This window comes from Solanum verrucosum, unplaced genomic scaffold, assembly GCF_900185275.1.
Source record: "Solanum verrucosum unplaced genomic scaffold, falcon-dt-bn FXZP01000147.1, whole genome shotgun sequence".
Lineage (NCBI taxonomy): Eukaryota > Viridiplantae > Streptophyta > Magnoliopsida > Solanales > Solanaceae > Solanum > Solanum verrucosum.
The window spans coordinates 540801-561751 of record NW_026020343.1 but is presented as its reverse complement, the minus strand read 5'-3'; the positions used below and the strand labels follow the sequence as shown (position 1 = coordinate 561751).

The following is a 20951-nucleotide window of genomic DNA, read 5'->3' as shown; positions in this document are numbered from 1 at the left end:
TTTAGACACTAAACTTGCAAGAAACGGAGACGGACCAATGTCGAAGTCAAAATGGGGAAATTCAGACCTGCGCTGAAAATTCCAAAATTAACCCCAAAAATAAGTTCTTAACAGCTCCCCTAACTTGTGTTCCATGATGGGACACAATTCGGGGATCGAAAACAACACAGAACCAACATGCAACCAAAACTCAAATTTTCCTAAAGAACTAGAGAAATGGGACAGCAGTTAATTCAGCATATTTACCAAAAACAGTCGTTCTACAGTAAGTTCCGATACCACCACAACGCTCTCCTCGAAAACCACCTCAAAATGGACTCAGGAATCCCTGAAATCGGACCTAAAATGGATGAGAAAACAAGTCTCAAAAATTCTAAAATCAAGCTCACAAAAAAGGGTTATGGCAGCACGTATTTTGTGAAATTTACCTCGAACAGGGACCCCAAATCAAATTACGAGCTTACCAACGAGTTGTCTTCGAAAAATCCATAAATTTGCCTTTTGAATCGCCTAGATTGGAGCTCCAAAGTTCAAGTTATCACACTTTAAAGAAAATGAGGAATAAAGCTAAGTTGGGGTTTTATAAAGGGCGAAACTGGTCGCTAAAAACCCAAAAGTTAGTCGTTAAAGGCTCAAAATCTGGTCGCTAAAGAGCTGCACCAGATCTCAGCTTCGGCCAAATTCTTCAAAGTCTCCGACGGGGTGCTTGGAATTCTTCAATCAGAGGTCATCTCGATAAAAAGTGGGTCCCACATTCAAATGTCATTTTTACCGAATTCCACAACGGGCCTCGAGATTAGACCAAAAGCCTTGGGAAGCGAATGAAAGGTCGTTCTAGACCAAACTCAACATTCCAGAGCTAACTGTGCTGACGGAATTTTCATCTGAGCGCATTTTCCAAGAATGTTGACCAAAGTCAACCTTAGGCCAAATTTTGAAGGCTAAAACGCCTAATGATCCAAACTCGCATCAAAGGCCTCGATACTCGTGCCAACTATTCTACTAGCCTAATTTGGCCATTCTAGAGCTGATGGAACAGTCAGAATTCTATTCTAAGGTCGTCTTCTTGAACTATTGATCGAAAATGATCGCTCAAGGTTCATAAGCTCTAAAACACTAAAACTCGCACCATAACTAAACGAATGACCAGGTGACCGAACTGTCAGTCCCAGCAAGTCATAAATGACTGGGGGTCGCTACATGAACGCTCTAAACGACACACAGAAGGAAAAATACAGAAATGACCAAGAGGGTCATTACAATATCCACTAGTAAAAAGGACTTTCATCCGCGAAAGAAAGGATAAGGATATACCTAATGGCTCAAATAAGATGGGGAACTGCTCTCACATCTCCTGCTCATTTTTCCAGGTAGCCTCCTCGACTGGACGATGGCTCCAACAGACCTTAACAACAGGAATGACTCTCGACCGCAACTGCTTGACATCTCTGGCTAGAATGGCAACCGGCTCCTCTATAAAGGTCAGACGATCATCCAACTCAACTGAATCATACTGGACTACATGAGACTCATCTGGAACATACCGGCGCAGCATCGAAACATGGAAAACTGGGTGGATTGTCGATAGTGCTGGAGGTAAAGCTAACTCATAGGCAACCTCTCCAATTGCTCTCAAAATCTCAAAAGGGCCTATATACCTGGGGCTAAGCTTGCCTCGCCTCCCGAATCTCATAACGCCCTTCATGGGAGATATTTGGAGAAATATGCGGTTGACAACTGCAAACCTCAACGGCTGACGCCTGTGATCCGCGTAACTCTGATGTCTACTCTAAGCCTATCCTGAATCACCCTTACCTAATCCAAGGCCTCCTGAAGCAAATCTGTATCATGCAGCCTAGGCTCTGTAGACTCAAACCAACCAACTGGAGAGTGACAACGCCTACCATATAAGGCCTCGAACGGGGCAATCTGAATACTAGAGTGGTAGCTGTTGTTGTACGCAAACTCCACCAAAGGCAAGAACTGGTTCCACTGACCTCCAAAATCCATAACACAGGCCCGCAACATATCCTCAAGGACCTGAATAGTACGCTCCGACAGGCCATCTGTCTGTCGGTGAAAATTTGTGCTAAGGTGGACACGGGTGCCCAACTCCTCCTGAAAAGCCCTCCAAAAGCTGGAAGTGAACTGTGAACCCCGATCTGAAATGATAGAAACAGGCACGCCATAAAGACGGACCACCTCCCTAATGTAGATACGAGCCAACCTCTCAGCACTGAAAGTAGTATGAACAGGAAGGAAGTGTGCTGATTTGGTCAATCGATCCACGATGACCCAAATGTCGTCAACACCTCTAGAAGTCCCAAGCAACCCCACAATGAAGTCCATAGTAATACACTTCCACTTCCACTCCGGAATGTGTAGTCTTTGGAACTGGCTACCAGGCCTCAAATGCTCGGCCTTCACCTGCTGGCAGCACAAACAACGAGATACATAGTCGGCAATATCTCTCCTCATACCGCTCCACCAATAATGTTGCCTCAAATCACGATATATCTTAGCCGTGCCCGGATGGATGGAATATCTAGAATCATGGGCCTTGCTCAAGATCAGCAAATCAAACCCCCAGCTCTCGAAACACACAACCGGCCATCGAATCTCAAAACCCCATCCGAATCTAAGGTAGCCTGTCTAGAATCACCTGCCAACACCCTATCTCTGAGTGCCACCAAAGACTCATCCTCGAACTAACAGTACGGAGGCTGGACCTCGAACCGGATGCTCACCAGAAGTACCCAAGTAACCAATCACATGTATCAAGTAACTAAGGCCGGACCTCTAAACGGATGCTCTCTATAAGTATCTAGGCGATAGAGGCCGGACCTTAAATCGGATGCTCTCTATAAGTATCTGGGCGATATAGGCCGGACCTTAAAACGGATGCTCTATAAATGTGCCAATGTAGCTGTTGAAAGAGTCCCAATCGATCCATGTTCATAAATGTCCGTGGAACACCATCCACATTTAACCAATCAATGTAAGTCCTTGGAACCGAATCGAAAATCAAATTAAAATCGTGAAGCCGAACTAGTGTCACCGACGTAACTCGTGAAGCCGTAACATCGGGGAAATAAGGATAACTATCGTCAGAGCAAGCGTATGACCTAGCTAAGGCCCTAACTATCTGACTTAAGTCTGCTACACCAGTCTACAGGGATCTAAGCCGGCCGAGTGATGTCGGGGAAAAATTAAGGCCTATCAGTTCTGAATCATGTATTTCTAAGGCAAGCCCTAGTCAAACCTAAACTAAGGCCTAACATGCTTTAGATAAATATTAATCAAGCATACAAACACTCCACATAGCAAGGAGGGTCAATTAGTAACACATAACATGCTCACATTTACCCGATAATTCCCATAAGAGGCCGAAACATGATTTCTAAACACCTATGCATGATTCAATAACTACCAACCCAAATCCCAACTAATCAACATGTATTCACACTCTCGAGCTCAATCTAAGAGAGGGAAACTGTAGCTTACCTGTAGGCCGATAATGCGTGCTCCAAAATACTCCTCTAGAGCTTTCCCTTTCTGAACGACGTCGAAATGCTGACACACTATCAAAAATAGAGTGAAAACGTTATTACGGTCTTTTAGACACAAAAATTGCAAGAAAAGGAGACAGACCAATTTCGGGGTCAAAACGGGGAAATTCAGACACGCGCTGAAAATTCTGGAATTAACCCCAAAAATAAGTTCTTAACAGCTCCCCGAACTTGTGTTCCGTGATGGGACACAATTCGGGGATCGGGAACAACACATAACCAACATGCAACCAAAGCCCACATTTTTCTCAAGAACTAAATAAATGGAACAACAGTTAATTCAGCATATTTACCAGAAACAGGCGTTCTACAATAAATTCTGACAAAACCACAACGCTCTCCTCAAAAATCCCCTCAAAGTGGACTCAGGAATCACTGAAATTGAACCTAATATGGATGAGTAAACAAGTCCCAAAAATCTCAAAATCAAGCTCACAAAAAAAGGGTTGTGATAGCAGGTATTTTGTGAAATTTACCTCGAACGGGGACCCCAAATCAGATTACGAGCTCACCAACGAGTTGTCCTCGAAAAATCCACAACTTTGCCTTTTGAATCACCCAGATTGGAGCTCCAAAGCTCAAGTTATCGCACTTTAAAGAAAATGAGGAATAAAGCTAAGTTGGTGTTTTATAAAGGGCAAAACTGGTCGCTAAAAACCCAAAAGTTGGTCGTTAAAGGCTCAAACTCTGGTCGCTAAAGAGTTGCACCAGATCTCAGCTTTAGCTAAATTCTTCAAAGTCTCCAATGGGGTGCTCAAAATTCGTTCGAAACCCGATAAAAATAAAACAGATATGCTACCCTACAAAAATTGACATTCCGGTCTCAACGGCGCGGTCAAAATTTCCATCAGAGGTCATTTCGATAAGAAGTGGGTCCCACACCCTAATGCCATTTTTACCCAATTCCACAACGGGCCTCGGGATTAGACCGAAAGCCTCGAGAAGCGAACAAAAGGTCATTTTAGACCAAACTGAACATTTCGGAGCTAACCACATTGATGGAATTTTCATCCGAGCGCGTTTTCTAAGAATGTTGACCAAAGTCAACCATAGGCCAAATTTTAAAGGCTAAAACGCCTAATGATCTAAACTCGCATCGAAGGCCTCGATACTCGTTCCAACTTTTCTAACAACCTAATTTGGACATTTTGAAGCGGATGGAACTGTCAGAATTCTATTTTGAGGTCGTCTTCTTGAACTATTGATCGAAAATGATCGTTCAAGGTTCATAAGCTCTAAAACTCGCACCATAACCAAACGAACGACCAGGTGACCGAACTGTCAGTCCCAGCAAGTAAAAAATGACTTGGGATTGCTACATGAACACTCTAAATGATACACAGAAGGCAAGATACAGAAATGACCAGGAGGGTCATAACATAAACCTAGTTCCATTAAGACTTGTGAATACAAATACCAAGAAATTAGAAAAAGCCCTACAGCTAATGAGGAAAAAAGAAACATAAATAATTGTGTTAAAGAAATAAAAGTTATGAATCACAACGAACGGCAAGAAATTTTTACTTATATGTCCACCAAATCTCTTAAAAAGGCATAATAGATATTAGGCGCTCTTTTAACCCTAAGATAGGAAATTATGCGCTAATAATGAATCTAATAGTGAAGAATCCAAAAATAGATGCCTTGATAGAATTCAAACGGCACATTCCTAAGATAAACCCACCTAATCTGAACAGAACTATGAGCATTATAATATAGAACTGTAGAGCAAGGAATGACCCAAATTTTTGGAGAAACTTTAGGTCAGATTGGCATAGGCCTCCTTTGGTAGCCTTGCTGGAGACAAAAATGTCGGATCACCAAGTTGTACTTTATGCTTTTTCTTTCAACAATATGATTGATGCCCCATCTATAGAAAACTTTGGTGGAATTGTTGTGTTGTGGGATGATCACCTCCTGGAGCTAGATGAAATTTCTATAACTACACAGAAAATACATGTTATGGTCAAGGTAAGCTCTACGCATGACTTATAGATATTTAGTTTCTTTTATATATATATATATATATATGTGTGTGTGTGTGTGTGTGTGTAACACCTCGAAAAGTTCTAAGTTAAGACTCGAACCATTCTTCATTTACTTGTAGGGTCATATCAGGTGATTCTTAAATTATCCATATGTGTAAAGGTAAATTCTTTAGTGTGGGAATGAATTGGGATATCAATTAAGGTCACTAGAAACTACTAGAACAAAGTAGAGTTGAAAGTCTCCTTATCGATTAAGTTTTGATGTAAGATTCTACTTGGGTCAACTTCAAACGAACATATCTCTTAGAATATAAAGAGTTACACGTCCCATAACCTATCAAATTAAAGGTATTTGAATCTTCTTTCCAACGCCACCAATTTAGTAAAAATCCAAGGTTTGAGTAGAGAGTTATGACCATTTTAGTAACCTGATATAGTGTTGTGACGAATTAGCCGACGAGAAAACATAAAAAAGGGTCCTTTTGTCTTTTTACCTCTAAGAAAACCCTAAACGAATTTCTTGACTAATTAAAGACCCAAAACAATAAGATTTTCATCTCTTAATCTACCATTCTATTTCTCTCTCAAACCCTAAGGCAAAACCCTAAGGAAATATCAAAGTAGAAGACTTCATTCAAGATTCTATCAATCTTTTTCAAGATTCTTCTTCAATATTTCAAGAAATTAATTCAAGAATCTCAAAAAAGGTTTTCTTGATTGTTTACCTTCAAGCTAGGGTTTCGAGGCTTCTGATCAAGTTCTTTTCAAGATTATTTAAGAACCTTGTTCTTCCAGGTATGTAAGGCTATCATAGTATTGGACTAGTTCATCCTCATGCCCTACAACTACTTTTAAATAAGTAAAAGAGTAATCTAGGATTCTACCCCTAGATTTGAGTATTCTTGAGATGAGTTAATTTTGAGTTCTCGAGTTACTGTTTCTTTTTGAAATTCTACTCCTACTTATTGAATTGTTATATGTTATGCATTAACATTCTTGAGTTGAGTCGTTCATGTCCAAAATTCCGCATGAACCCTATGAATTTAGTTATACAGTTTGAGAAGATTTTTAAAGTGAACACTTGAGTTATAAACTGAGTTTTTTTGAAGAAGTAAAGATGAGTTTTGAGAAATAGTTGTATTCATGAGTTTATATATGGTTATTGAGGTCCTCAACTTGAGTCGTTCATGTCCATAATTCTGCATGAACCCTACGAATTGAGTTATAAGTCTTGAGAGTCTTTGAAAGTCAATCGTTGCGTTTTAAACTGAGTTTTAAGAAAAAGTTTAAAGGTTCTATTTCATAAAAACTTAAGAGTTTCTAACGTTATTTTATTCATATATATATTCATATACGTATGTACCTATGTTAATTATTGGACTTGAAAGATAAGTTCATAAGTACATATTTTCAAGAAGGTAAACATGTCTCATGTTTTGAAAAGTATTTCAAGTAATGTAAAATGCCCATTCTTTGTAATGGGCGAATTGAGCACAAAGTTATATTAATTATTTTGGGAGTAGTATCAAGCACCGAGTTGGGTTAGAGTCTTTTATGATTCGAAAGTCCCATAGAACTGCGTAGCCAACATAGGATAGGATATCATTGATTCTTCATGTGACTCCTCACTGTCTCTAAGAAGGTTAATTAGATGGATCCATAGTCACGATATCATCATATACCCCTGGCAAGGTATAAGATGGGCCCTTGCAACGTGCGGCGGGACGTTGTACATTGCTAGGCTTATGATAATGGTTGTCGGTTAGAGAAACTCCCCACAAGTAAAGTATATTATTTTCATGTGGCTTTCATTGTATATTTTATTGTAAAGCTTAAATTGGTTTCACTTCATGTTCATGTATTTATTCAGTTTCGTTTCTTTCAGTCATTCAATTTATTTATTTGTTTACTCATATATATTACATACTCGTACATTCCATGTACGGATGTAATTTGACCTGCATCCTTTTATGATGCAGATATAGGTGTTCATGATTGACAGCATGCGCTTAGTTGAGATCATTCTATACTATAGTTAGCTTTGGTCTCCTTGTATGCCATAGGACTTCACAGTTACTTTACTATTAGTAGTTTTGAGGTGTCATGGGTCTTGTCCTTGCATCCTTCCTTAATAGTGGAGGCTTTATAGATAGACAGTTTTGGAGAGTCTTTCAGTTTCAGCTATTTTATTTAAACCTTATGTTTCATACTAAGTATATTCAGCAAAGTTTTAAGATTCAATAAACTGTTTTTAAATGTTTCTTTTAATTTGATGTTTATGTATGCTCAAGTTAGTCTTCCGCTTGCAGTTAGCCAGGATGATAGTTCGCTTGGGGACGAACAATGGTTCTTGAGTGACGACTATGTCCAGGGTGTAGGCTCGGGTTGTGACAAACTTAGTATAAAAGCACATAGTTCAAGTGTCCTAGGCTGTCTATGAAGCCGTGTCAAGTAGGATCTTATTTATGATTGTGAGGGCCCCACTTCTAAAAAATGAGGGACTACAAACATTTAAGAAAGTTTACCTTCTTTCATACTCTAAATCGTGCAGTAGAACTATGTCATAAGGAACTTATTCAAACTCGTGTGTTTCTTAGATTCATTCGACTATCCCTCATACTCGTAGTTGAAAAGCAAAGCCAGTTCCATATCGATGAGTTACTCTTAGCAAAAGTGTTAAGGAAGTCATGAGAATGTAGAAGAGCTTGATAGAAGCCCGTGAGTGAGTTAAGTGTTGAGTTTCTAAAGAATGCACTCTGATTTATATGATTCATGTGTTCGAGTTAAAAGCGAAATGTATTCCCAGACTCTTTTTCCTAATTTTATTTCAGTTGAGGCCCTTATGAGGAACTGTGTTTAAGAGCTTGGATAGTGTTTTCACCCGAAGATATAGTATGAGTTACAATGTTATAAGTAGTAGTAGTAAAAGTGCCAAGTGTCAGAAGAATGAATGTAGAGTTATAGTAATCTAAGAAAGGAAGATAGTGATGAGGCAAATTATGTTGTTGTAGTCATGCACCGGTAAGTTATTAATGAGGATTTTTCCATTACAGGTAGACTAAAAAGTGATGAGTTTGTGTAAATTTCATGATAGAAGGTAGAGTAAGAGTTACTAGTATGGATGAGTTAGAGTATACTTTAACCAAAAGGGAGTTTATTTCAATGGAACATTGTGTTAGTGAATGCCAAGTATAGGTGTTGAATAAAAGAGTAGAGTATTCATGAGCTGATAGATCTAAGCTAGGCTTATGATTTTTAAGGGAGAACCCATAATATTTAGAGGGTTATAGAACTAATTAGGCAATGATGTATAGCGAATGGGTAAATAGTACTTAAGTTGTGAAAAGAAGTATGACGGTAAATTGTAAGTATGAAGACTAAGAGGTAAAGATTGACTACCTTTCAGAAGGTCTTAGTAGGCGTGTGTTTCTTAATTTTTATCTAGTAGTTGTAAGTTAGTATAGTAAGAGAACAATCATGTTGATATCCAGGATTAGTAATAAACATTAAGCTTGAATTTGAGATGAGAGTCGTGGTAAAAAAGATGGCAACATGAGGGTGATGATGGTATTTTTGAGATCTGATCTGGTAGATTAACATAGAGTAGGAGAGGATTTAATAGATTAGTTACAATGAAGGTGAGTGGTCCAAGTATGCGATTCTCACTTTGAGGTAAGAGTAGTGAAGTGTGGCTAAGTCATTAGAGTAACAAGAATATTAAGAGGTGTACCCGAGGTTGAATGTAACCAACTGAGGTTCTAATTAAGTTTATTTTTCATATATGCCTAGATAGTATATTTGAGCTGTCAATGTGGAATAGGCTGAGGTATGCATTAGTTTTCCCTTAAAGAGTTAGATGAAGCGGCTTTATAAGCCAATGAGAGGAGGTTAATAGAAGCATCTTAGAAAAATGTCCTAGAAGGAATCTTAGTACCTACTTATGGAGAGTTATGTAGCCACGAGATAAGCCTTTCCGAGTTTTAAAGGAAATGTAGACCAGTTTAGAGATGAGGGAATAGGTCCACTATCTTCAAGGGTCTGTTTTAGACATAAATTAAAGGGGAGATTATGAGATGAGAAACCAATTCAAGTGTTGAGGATGATATAGTGATGTTTTTCGAATGAGTTTTAGAGGTTCATCAATCCATTCATACTCTAGCGTATTCTCAAAGTTTAATTATTACAACATCTTGTTGACATTTCTAATATCAGAATTATGTCTATAACCTATGCACATACACTTCATAGAGTTTCACATCTATGCTCACTTTCTAGAATGAAGGGTAAAAACTTTAGCCCATTAGCCTCGAGCTTAATCCATAAAGTTGTGGATATCAATCCCAAGCTATGAACCTATTCATATAAGCATTCATATCTCACAAATTCATAATTTAATCTTAATGGCTAGCAACATAATGTTATGTCATGCATATTCTTATATCAGATATCTCGAATGAATCGTGCTTATGATCTTTCACCCTAAAGTCCTTTCAGTAATCCTTTTTAGTTTTGGAGAGTGGTGTTGTTGATAGTAGTTGTGTGATGATGGAGGAGAGGATTGTCATTTCTTATTGTGATAATGATGGTGTGCTTATTCCATCTAAGGTTATGAATGTGGAGGAAAAAGGAGATAAGGTTTTACAATGAGTACTAAATCAGCTTCTTGGTGGTAATGCATGAATGATCGGTTGGTAGAGATGATGAGAGGATGAGAAGTTCTTAGAAAGTAGGTTCGTAAGAGTCTATGGAGTGGTTAAGGTTCTAAGCATGAATGTGGTGTTGTTAACATGTGGACAATGCGTGATAGATTACGTGTTTCGTGATATGAGCTCAAGGTTAGCTGAATGTAGCTGTAAGGAGTAGTGTTCTTGGGATGAGATTTCCTACAGAGGTATAGAACCCGAATCTTATAATTTAGATCAGACTAATCACCCTATGTTAAGTACTTTGTGATTCTGAGTTAGACTTGAATATAGTAAAAGTAACCCCTTTCCATTCTCACACCAGCCTTCATTCAAGGACGAATGGTCCCAAAGGGAAGATATTGTAACACCCCGAAAATTTCTAAATTAAGACTAAAATCATTCTTCATTTACTTGTAGGGTAATATCGGGTGATTCTTAAATTGCACATATGTGTAAAGGTAAAAAAATTTAGTGTGGGAATGATTTTCGATATCAATTAAGGTCACCAGAAACTCCTAGCTATCAAAAATCATTTCCATATCCCCCTTGGTTTGAGTATTAACTTAGAAATTTTAAGTAATATTTCATGCATAAATATGTCTTAATTCCATTTGTAGGTCCTTAAATAGCGATAAGCTTCTTCAGAAAAAGGTTTAAGTCTTCATCTCTACTTAACATACTTATCCTAACATTTCTTGAATCACTTCCAAATCTACTTCCACTCCTTGTATGAATCTTGTGTTCTTTAAGAAGCTTTTCACAATCCTCATCTTCACCTCCTTTGCAAATTAGACATGCAAATGTCGTTTCAAAAAACAATGTGAATTTCAAATTTAAAAGAAAAGAAAACTTTTTTCAAATATATATTGATAATATCATAGCTTATAATCCTAAACGTGGCATAACATTATAATTTTTTTTGAAGTTGAATTATTTTTTAAACAGACTAAAAAGAAAATGTTACATTCTAATCTTTTGTAATTACCAGGGTGTGATTCACAGAAGTCTTTTGTGAAAAAGCAATATTGAAAAGGGTATTTCTGGAGGACAAAAAGGTCATTGGCCAAAACAACTTGTCTTAACTTCTGTCACCTGTCAGTCATAAGAGACTAACTATATTCAATGAAATTTTCCATTTTGGGTTCCAAACAGCTATCAGAGATCACTTCAAGAATCTTTGCATCTCTAACTTGAGCTTCTTTTGATACACCAATTGTACTAATCTCCATGAACTTCGTCATCTTTCTTGCCACCTCTTTGTCTTTAACAAGTGTCCAACTACATGCAAATCAAATTATAATTAATGAGAAATTGAAATTTGTATACTTCTAAAAGTTCATATCGAAAGGGGAGAGTAGGAATAATGATAACATTGTTTCCATGTAATCAATAGACTTGTAATTAATGTTTGAGAAACATACCCAATTCTGGAACCAGCATGACTAGTGCATTTGGAAATAGTAAAGAGCATAAAATCATGGTTGGTAGGTGAGGTAATAGCAGTGTACTGTGGCCAATAATAAGCTAAATCATAGATTAATTTTCCTTGATCTTCATTAACTACAGGCTATTTAATAACCCCATCAGGATTATTTGGAGAAGTAATGAACTCAATATAAGGTCCATTTTTCTTAAAAGTTTTTGCATCTCCTGTCCATCTGTGAAGTCCTAACTTTACAAATTCAGTCACTTTTGGATATGCCTGCAACAAGACATAAATTATTAATAATTAATAAAAAATGTCACATTTAAATTTGACTAATTAGGTCATATGATATGTTCCATGAATTATAATTCATGTTGAATATATTTAAGAGTATGGCCTAGTGATCACTGATGTGGATTAGGAAAATAGAATGTTATATTTAATGGATCTAACATGTACCAAAAATCATATGATTAATTAATAAAGAACAATAATGTTAGACATGTTATAACAATATCTGAAGTCAAAAGAAATCATTAGCACTGTTGAATCTTAAAACCTTAATTTATTTGAAAGGCGCCTTTCAATAAAGTTTAACCTCAAACTGCCAATTTTATTGAGCATAGCATATCCATCACAAGTTAAATAAAAATATATCGTATAAACGTGTACCAAATAAAAATGTGTAGCTAAAACTACACTGATTGGATTAGGTTGATCAATAAGAGAAAGAGCATAAAGTGCAGATTGCATAAGCTGGCTTGATCCATTGCCAACACAATATAATGATCATCCACAATTGCATGTCGAACTACATTGTGTAACTTCTTAACTAGTTCCTCTAGTTTTGACTCCAAGAACCAACACAAGCTCTTACCATTAGCAAAATAACTCAATGAATCATCACCATTGAATGTTATGCCACAATTGTTCCCCATTTTTCTCCAATATGACTCATACATTGTTCGATCACCACTATACACACGACAAAATTCAAAACTTAAATTAGTATTCCAACAAAGAATTAAGTAATTTGTAACATTTCTATAAATTTTATGAAAATGGACCTAATCTCTTGAAACATAATAAAGCACTCAATATTGAATAAATCGAAATTGGTGATTCCATACATAAAAAAAATTGAATCATGAGGATTGACCATGACCATAAGTGTATAACTTATATGAAACATTCTAACAAAAAATAAATTAGAATTGTAAAAGAATACTCACTAATCTAGAATAGTAGTGATGGAAGTGTCCTTAGTGTCCTTTTTTGGAGTTGTGCAAGGGACTGAAGAACACTTGACAAGGCAATCATTTCTTTCACACATCTTTTTCACTTTCTTATAAAATCATAAATCAATCACAAATAAATTTATGGGAGGAGAAGATAGATTTGGGATCTATATATAGGGAATGAAACAAGTCTAATTGCCACAAAAATCTTTTTTAATTAATATCCAGAATTTTAAATGGATTTTCTTAATAATTGCAGTTGTTGTATCCACAAAAGTCTTTATAAGTAATTTGACTAGATTTTTAAATGGGTTTTCCCAATTATCTATTCTTAATTATAGTTATTAAGTTATTTATTACATAGCTTAGTCGTGCATTATATTACTTATGCATGCTTATTTGTCATAATATAATTACAATATAATTATAAGTGTATTGTTTGGTTGCACAAGAAATCTCTGAAGTAATTGGACTAGATTCTTAAATGGGTTCTCCTAATAAATGCAAATATCTATTATTAAATTTAGTTATTACATAGCTTAGTCATTACGCAATATAATACTTACACAATGTAATAACACACTTAAATTAATGTAAAAATAAAATTTAAACATCAAAATTAAAAGTTAATAATGTGCCTTTAAAAATGTCAAGCCCTGAGCCTACACCCTTGACGTGGCCGACACTCGAGAATCATTTCTGGCTCCAAGCGAAACCTTGGCCTGATTCAACTCTCAGCGGAAGACTCATTCAACATAAGATAAACTCAAAATATAAAGTTTTAACTCAAATGTCGCAAAATAATAAACTTAGAAATGTATAAGAACATTTAATTGGTCACAAGGGAAACATAAGTCTAGAATATGAAACAATGGAAATGAAAAAGACTCATGAAGTACTATTGTCTATCTATTTATGAAGTCTCTAACAAGTACAATGAAAGTCGGGACAAGACCCACAACATTTAACTAAACCAAAAAGTAAATGGGAATCCTCCGAAAGCGAGGTTCACCAAAAATTTGGAACTCGACTGGATCAACGAAGTGCCGAGTGATGATCCTGGTTACTTGTATCTGCATCAAAATGATGCAGGTCAAATGGCGTCAGTACACGGAATGTACGAGCATGTAAGGGGAACACTGAACATAAGTTGCATTCTTGAACCGATAAAAGGAAACCAAACTCACCTCACCTCAACTCAACTCAAGTTAACTCAACTCAAGGATAATCAAACTCAGGACTACTCAACTCATTTTAGTATAAAAGTAACAATAGAGATGCATTATAAACAAAGCTTTCAAAACAATAGATAACAACTCAATGTATTTAAAAATAGGATAATAGCTCAGCTTGTATGTAATAATACAAAAATAAATCAATTTGGGAGATTCTCTAACCGACTACCATCACTATGAGCTATGTGATGATACAACGTCTCGCCCACGCTGCCAAAACTGTCTTATACCTTGCCGGAGTATAATACATCCTCAACTAAGTGTATCCACTAAGCTATGCTTAATCAATAAGGAATCATCTAAAAAGTATGACCCTTTCTACCCACGTTAACTACATGGTTTATGAGAACTTTGAGTTGTATGAACTCGTCCCCATATCAATGCTCAATACTACTCCCAAAATATAACTCAACTAATATGCTTAAAAACATTTTCTCATCCTATATCTTTGAGATTATTACTCAAAAATTTCTCTTAAAAGATATTATACTCAAAATAAAGTCCTCATGAACTTATTTGGAAATCGATGTTTCCTTTCTTTTTAAATGTGAAAACATTACTCTTGGGAATACTTAGTTCTATATATTCATTTTTAAAAAAATGGAACTCAACTCTCCTCATCCTCAGACTCAAGTACTCAAGCATTAAAACAAGTTTTAAAAGATTGTAAAAGGCTTCTCAAATGACTCAAAAGAACTCTCAAGACTTTACTCTGAACTCTACTTGAATTTGAATTATGAATTCAAGGGTTATGATTCATGTTATGAAGGATCTCTCGATGTTTAAGATGTAGTTTAGAGTAGTTAGAATCATAAAGGAGTAAGGGTACACCTTAAAGGAACTCAAACGGATCAAATGAATGAAAGCAGGATGGGTAGGCGAACCTGACACACTGAGTGGCGCGGGGCAACAGGCCTTGAACTTTAGAGGCGTAGTTCTGGCGCACTTCTGGTGCGGCGCGCCAGCCTCTGCCTAGAAAATCCGATGAATTTTTCTTTCTCATTTTCTGATTGTAATTCACCTAGAATCGAATGGTTTCTTCAAACCCTCTTAGATACGTTTACTCAACTTACTTAAACGAAAATCTACTCCAAACCCTCAAGAATAATTTTCATTAACAAGACCCTCACCTCAAGAACTCAACCCAACATCACAATTCAAGAACGACGAAGAATACCTCAAGAATATTATCAAGAACCTCAATATACTCAATCTCATAGATGAATCCGATAATATAAATCATGATTGGTTTGTGGGTGAACGATATCCTCACTATGAAAGCTTAGATACCTTAATTTTATGAAATTCCTCGACGAATCTCATGATCCTTGACGAACGCCTTGAACCTTTCCTCTTTTCTCCTCTGAACACTTCTCAAAATCCTAAGCGTATATTGTGAAAATTGACCCAAATCAAATTTCACCCCAAAAATATTACCAAAAACATTTTAAACTGATGGGGTAAGGAAAAGACTAAAATATCCCTCATTAATTTAGGTAAAATTCCTTAACTGGACATGCCGACTTCAAACGGGTATATCTCCCTCATCCAAACTCAAAACTTAGCAAACTCGGTGACGTTGGAAAGAGAATTCAAAGACCTTTCATTTGATATCTTATGGGACACCTAATTCATCCTATACTAAAAGTTATGATCGTTTGAAGTTTACCCAAAATTCACAACTTAAGCTTAACTTGAACAAATCTCAAATTAGTTCTTCCGAAATTTAGCTCTTTCTAAGGAGGGATGTTACAATATCTCCCCCTTGGGAACACTAGTCCTCGAATAAGACCAATCTAAGTAGACTAAGGGTGGTAACATCTAACACCAGCTCAAACACCCAACATGTAAATTAAAACAACATTTTAAATAAAATAGTACCAACAAAAGAATTAGTACCTTAGTTTGAAGATTCTCCGGAAGCAAAGAGATGTGGGTATCTCTTTTTCATATCCTCCTCAGCCTCCCAAGTAGCTTTCTCAACAAGTTGATTCCTCCATAAGACCTTTACTGATGCTACCTCCTTGGTTTTCATTTTGCAAACCTGATGATCAAGTATCTGAACGGGAATCTCCTCATAAGATAGTTTATCCTTAATACCAGTATCTTCAGTCGGGCACTTAGCAATGAACTCTTCAATACACCTCTTCATACTACTCCACCAAAAAATTCTCTCAAGTCACGATACATCTTTGGGGAACCCGGATGGATATAGTATCTGGAGTTATGAGCTTCCTTCATGATCCTCTCTTGAAGTTCATCCACCTTTCGGTACACACAATCTACCTTGCTACATCAATACACCATCTCCTCCTTGTTCAAAAGCCATCACTTTTTACTTATGAACATTTGCCTTCAATTCAAGCAAAACAGGGTCTTGGTCTTGTTTCTCTTTCATTTCGAACACTAGCGACGATTTAGCCTCATTCATCACCACTACTCCTCCTTCATTGGAATTCATTAACCGCACTCCCCAATCGTGCGAGTCTGTGCACATCTTTGGCTAATTAATTCTTGCCTTCCTTTACATGGGAAATACTGCCCATAGAAAACCAGCTCAAGGCATCAGCAACAGCATTAGCCTTACCTAGGTGATAGAGAATACTCATGTTATAATCCTTGAGTAACTCCACTCACCTCCTATGTCTGAGATTAAGCTCTTTCTGACTGAATACATACTAAAAACTCTTGTGATCGGTAAACACATCAACTTAAATGCCATAGAGATAGTGACGCCATATTTTCAAAGCAAAACACTACGACAGCCAACTCTCGATCATTGGTTCGGTAGTTCCTCTCGTGAATCTTAAGTTGTCTGGAGGAATAAGCTATAACCTTGCCATTCTGCATCAATACACAACCTAGTGCATCTCTAGACTCATCAGAATCCACAACAAAACCTTGCGTTCTTGCTAGTAAGGTCACCACTGGGGGTAGTAGTCAACCTAGTTGAAAGCTTTTCTCACAAGCTTCAGACCATTAAAACTTTGTTGTCTTCTGAGTCAACTTGGTCAAAGGGGATGAAATAGAAAAAAAACTCCTCGACAAACCTTCTATAATAACCAACCAATCCCAAGAAACTCCTAATATCAGTTGGAGATGTAGGTCTAGGCCAGCTCTGACTACCTCAATCTTTTGAGTGTCAACTCAAATCCCATCACCAGAAACAATGTGGCCTAAGAATGCCACAGACTCAAGACAAAACTCACACCTATAGAATTTAGCATACAACTCTCTATCTCTAAGTGTTTGAAGAACTACTCTGAGATGACTAGCATGATCCTCCCCATTCCTCAAATAAATCAGAATGTCATTAATGAAAACGATAACAAGCATATCAAGATAAGGCTTGAAAACTCTATTCATAAGGTCCATGAATATTGCAGGAGAATTAGTCAAACCAAAAGACATGACTAGAAACTCATAATGACCATAACGGGTCTTGAAAGCTTTCTTAGGGATGTCACTTTCTCTTACTCCCAACTAATGATAGCCAGATCAGAGGTCTATCTTAGAAAAACAGGTGGCACCCTGAAGTTGATCAAAAATATCATCAATCCTTGGAAGTGGATACTTATTTTTGGTAGTAACCTTGTTCAACTGACGGTAATCTATACTCATTCTAAGAGAACCATTTTATGATAGACATGCATAAAACATTAAAATCATGCTAAAAGAGAGGACATTTTATGACATGCAATTGACCAAGATAAAACATGATATAAAAGGGTTAGAAAACATGTCATACAACCATGGTTACTACAAGCTAACTTCATTTAGAGCCTTTGAACACATATGAGATACTTCTTGAACTAACCTTAGTTCACTATTAGTGTGGGTAATTAGCCTTAACTGACATAGAGACCATGTGACTTATAACATGATCCCTGTGTCTCCCACACCGAAAAGTGTTGTCCTACTTGTCAAGGTAGAACCATGAACTTCTAGCTTAAGTGGATCCATGATATGAGGCCAAAATACATATTTTTAATCATTATTTGCCTCATATTTATTATTTATATTTGTCCTTTTTAAGCGTGAATTTTATGAATTGTGCTAAATAGTATATTTTATTTGTAGGATTAAACTGGTGGAAAAATGAAGAAATTTGGAGCTAAAACGAATTAAAGATGAAAAGTTGAAAAAGGAAATCAAACAGACAGCTTAATGGATTAAATTTAATATAATAATATATTTATACATAAAGTTGGTTACATGCAAAATTGCTGCAGAATTAAAAATCTGCCAATCCATCATTGCCACGTGTCAATTGTTGGCAGCCAAGAGAACTGGACGGCCGTAATATGCAATTCAAACAGCCTGCATCTGCCACGTGTCAGCAGTCGGAGGGTTCTTATTATTATGAGGCGGAGGCAACAGAAATAGCAAATACTCCCTCCGTTTCATAAAGAATGACCTGATTTGACCTGGCACGAAGTTTAAGTAAATAAAGAAGATTTTTGAATCTTGTGGTCCTAAATTAAAGTTATGTGAAATGTACAAAATTGCCCTTAATCTTGTGGTCTTAAACATGCCACGTGGAAAGCAAAAAGTAAAATGTTACCAAAAAAGGAAAGAGGTCATTCTTTTTTAAACTGACTAAAAAGGAAAGGAGGTCATTCTTTGTGAAACGGAGAAAGTAATTCACGCGAAAAAAAATAAAGGAATCCAATTCCTTTTGATTTTGGATTTCTTATTTTATTTGGACTCAGTTATTTAATTTAGGATTTTTTTATATCTATAAATAGTCCAGAGAAATAATTATTTTGGAGGAGAAATTCATAAGGTATATTTTGTAGGGTTCTTTTATTCTTCTTATTTTAGGGTTAGACTTTTTTACTTTTATTCTAGTCCTTGACTTGTGAGATTTACTTGCAACTTTAGCAATTCATAATTTCCTAAGTTGGTTTTGAAGATTTTGGTGTTGCAATTCAAGTTGAATTTCTGGGTTTATTATTCTTGTTACGTAAGTTCATAAATCTTTTATCTAAAATAATGAATTGTGTTCATATGATTATTGGTAACTAAACTCCACAACTAGGGTTGTGGGAACCATGAGCGATTAAAAAAGTATGAATAGTAAATAAGTAATCTTTGAATAGTGTTTTGCATACATTGATAATTCTTTCGTTTAGAAGTCTTTTTAACGAGTGCACGCATTAGAACATGCATTGTTGCTACTTGCTGGACCAAGGAGGTAATCAACAAGAAAAGAATTATCAGCATAGATTTAGTGTGATCATACTATCTAATAGGCTAGTGACGATTGGTGCGAAGTAATCACTAAGCCAAACATCGATGTGATGTCTAATATGAGGTAAAGGCAAGGGTTAGTAAGTTATACACACGTAGCCGGACCAAGGTGCGGGGTGAAATTCTCTAGATGTCGGACCAAGGATTTAGAGATACCTAACTTATCACTTTGCATGTATAGTACATTTAGAAAGGATTGCTATTACTAGGATTACTGCGTTATGAGCTTGTGGGGAACACGTATACCCTAGTTAATTCCCTCATATTGATAATAACCGAAATTGACTTTTGTTTACTAATTACTTACTGAATTCTTACAAGTTGTTTCACAACCCCCCCCCCCTCCTTTAATTACTTGTTTCTTGAAATAATTTGACTAAACGAATATAATTGTTGGTTAAATTTAAGTCTAGAGCATTTTCCTCGTGAGATCGATCCAATCTACAAGTTAGGTTCTTTACTTGATAACGATCACATATGTTTTTTTAGGAAAGTGTAATTTGAGCGTATCAAAGTTTGGCATTGCTACCGGGGTATAAGGATTTTAGATTAAACTAACTACATTATTGAACTTTAGTCAAGTATTTCCCGATTTTACGTTTTTGTTTTTAGTTTTGTTTTCTATAGGTTTCAACTCTAGTGTATGTCAAGTACACGGAGTCGTTGTGAATTCTTGGCCCCCTACGATCTTGAATTAAGAAAAACTTTGAGGAAAATGGCTAATCAAGGAGATAGAATTTGAGTAACTAAGGTGTCTGCGTCGTGCCGCGACGTTAAATTAAGCGCTTATTGGGAGGCAACCCAATTAGTAGTGTAACTTCTTATTTTATTTTTATTTTATTAGTGTCACTTTTTTAATAGTGTTTTTGCAGATAAGGGGAAGTCTGAGTATCCAAAAAAAAATCAAAACAAAGGAGTATGTTTGAGCTTAAGTGAGGGGTGTGTTCAACCCTTGATGAAAATAAAGAGAACATGCTACTAGCTTGGCCATAAGGCCTCAGGGAGTTTTCCTAACCCTTGTTTTAATTTTTTATTGATGCTTTGGGGATATAGCATATTTTTAAGTGTGGGGTTGAAGTAATGAATTCCTAGTTTCTATTGTTTTATTGAGTCTTTTCTTTTTTTTAAGGATGGGTTCCTTGGCTTTTGTTTTTGGTTCTTTTCCTGAGGTTGGTCCCTTTGAACCGAGTGTCTTTTATTTTTTAGGAATAAATTTTCTTTTAATTTTTTTTGAGAGAAAAGAAAAGACCCTTTTGAGTGGTGTGATACTTACAATTTAGGCCTAAATTTTTAGTAGTACTTTCTTGGGAATGCTTGATTCATGATAAGGAAATTGCAGACTCTTGACACATAAGCTCACGGTTGTGACTTTGTATATAGCTTATTTTATTTTGTAGTTTGTTATGATCTCGTTTCTCTTAGAAGTGGAATTGATCCATCTTGATTGATACTTGTGCCATGTGTGGTGAGAATTTGTTTATTCATGATTTGCATCTTAGTCTAGAACTTGCCCTGCATGTTATTGAAGCGAAATAAAAAGTGTTGCCTTGTTTAGGA

The 20951-nt window shown here is 36.3% G+C and overlaps 1 pseudogene; it reads right to left on the bottom strand.

Moving 5' to 3' along the window:
• Positions 1 to 10800: 10800 nt before the first annotated feature.
• LOC125837435 (L-tryptophan--pyruvate aminotransferase 1-like) lies at positions 10801 to 13001 on the bottom strand (annotated as a pseudogene).
• Positions 13002 to 20951: the final 7950 nt, after the last annotated feature.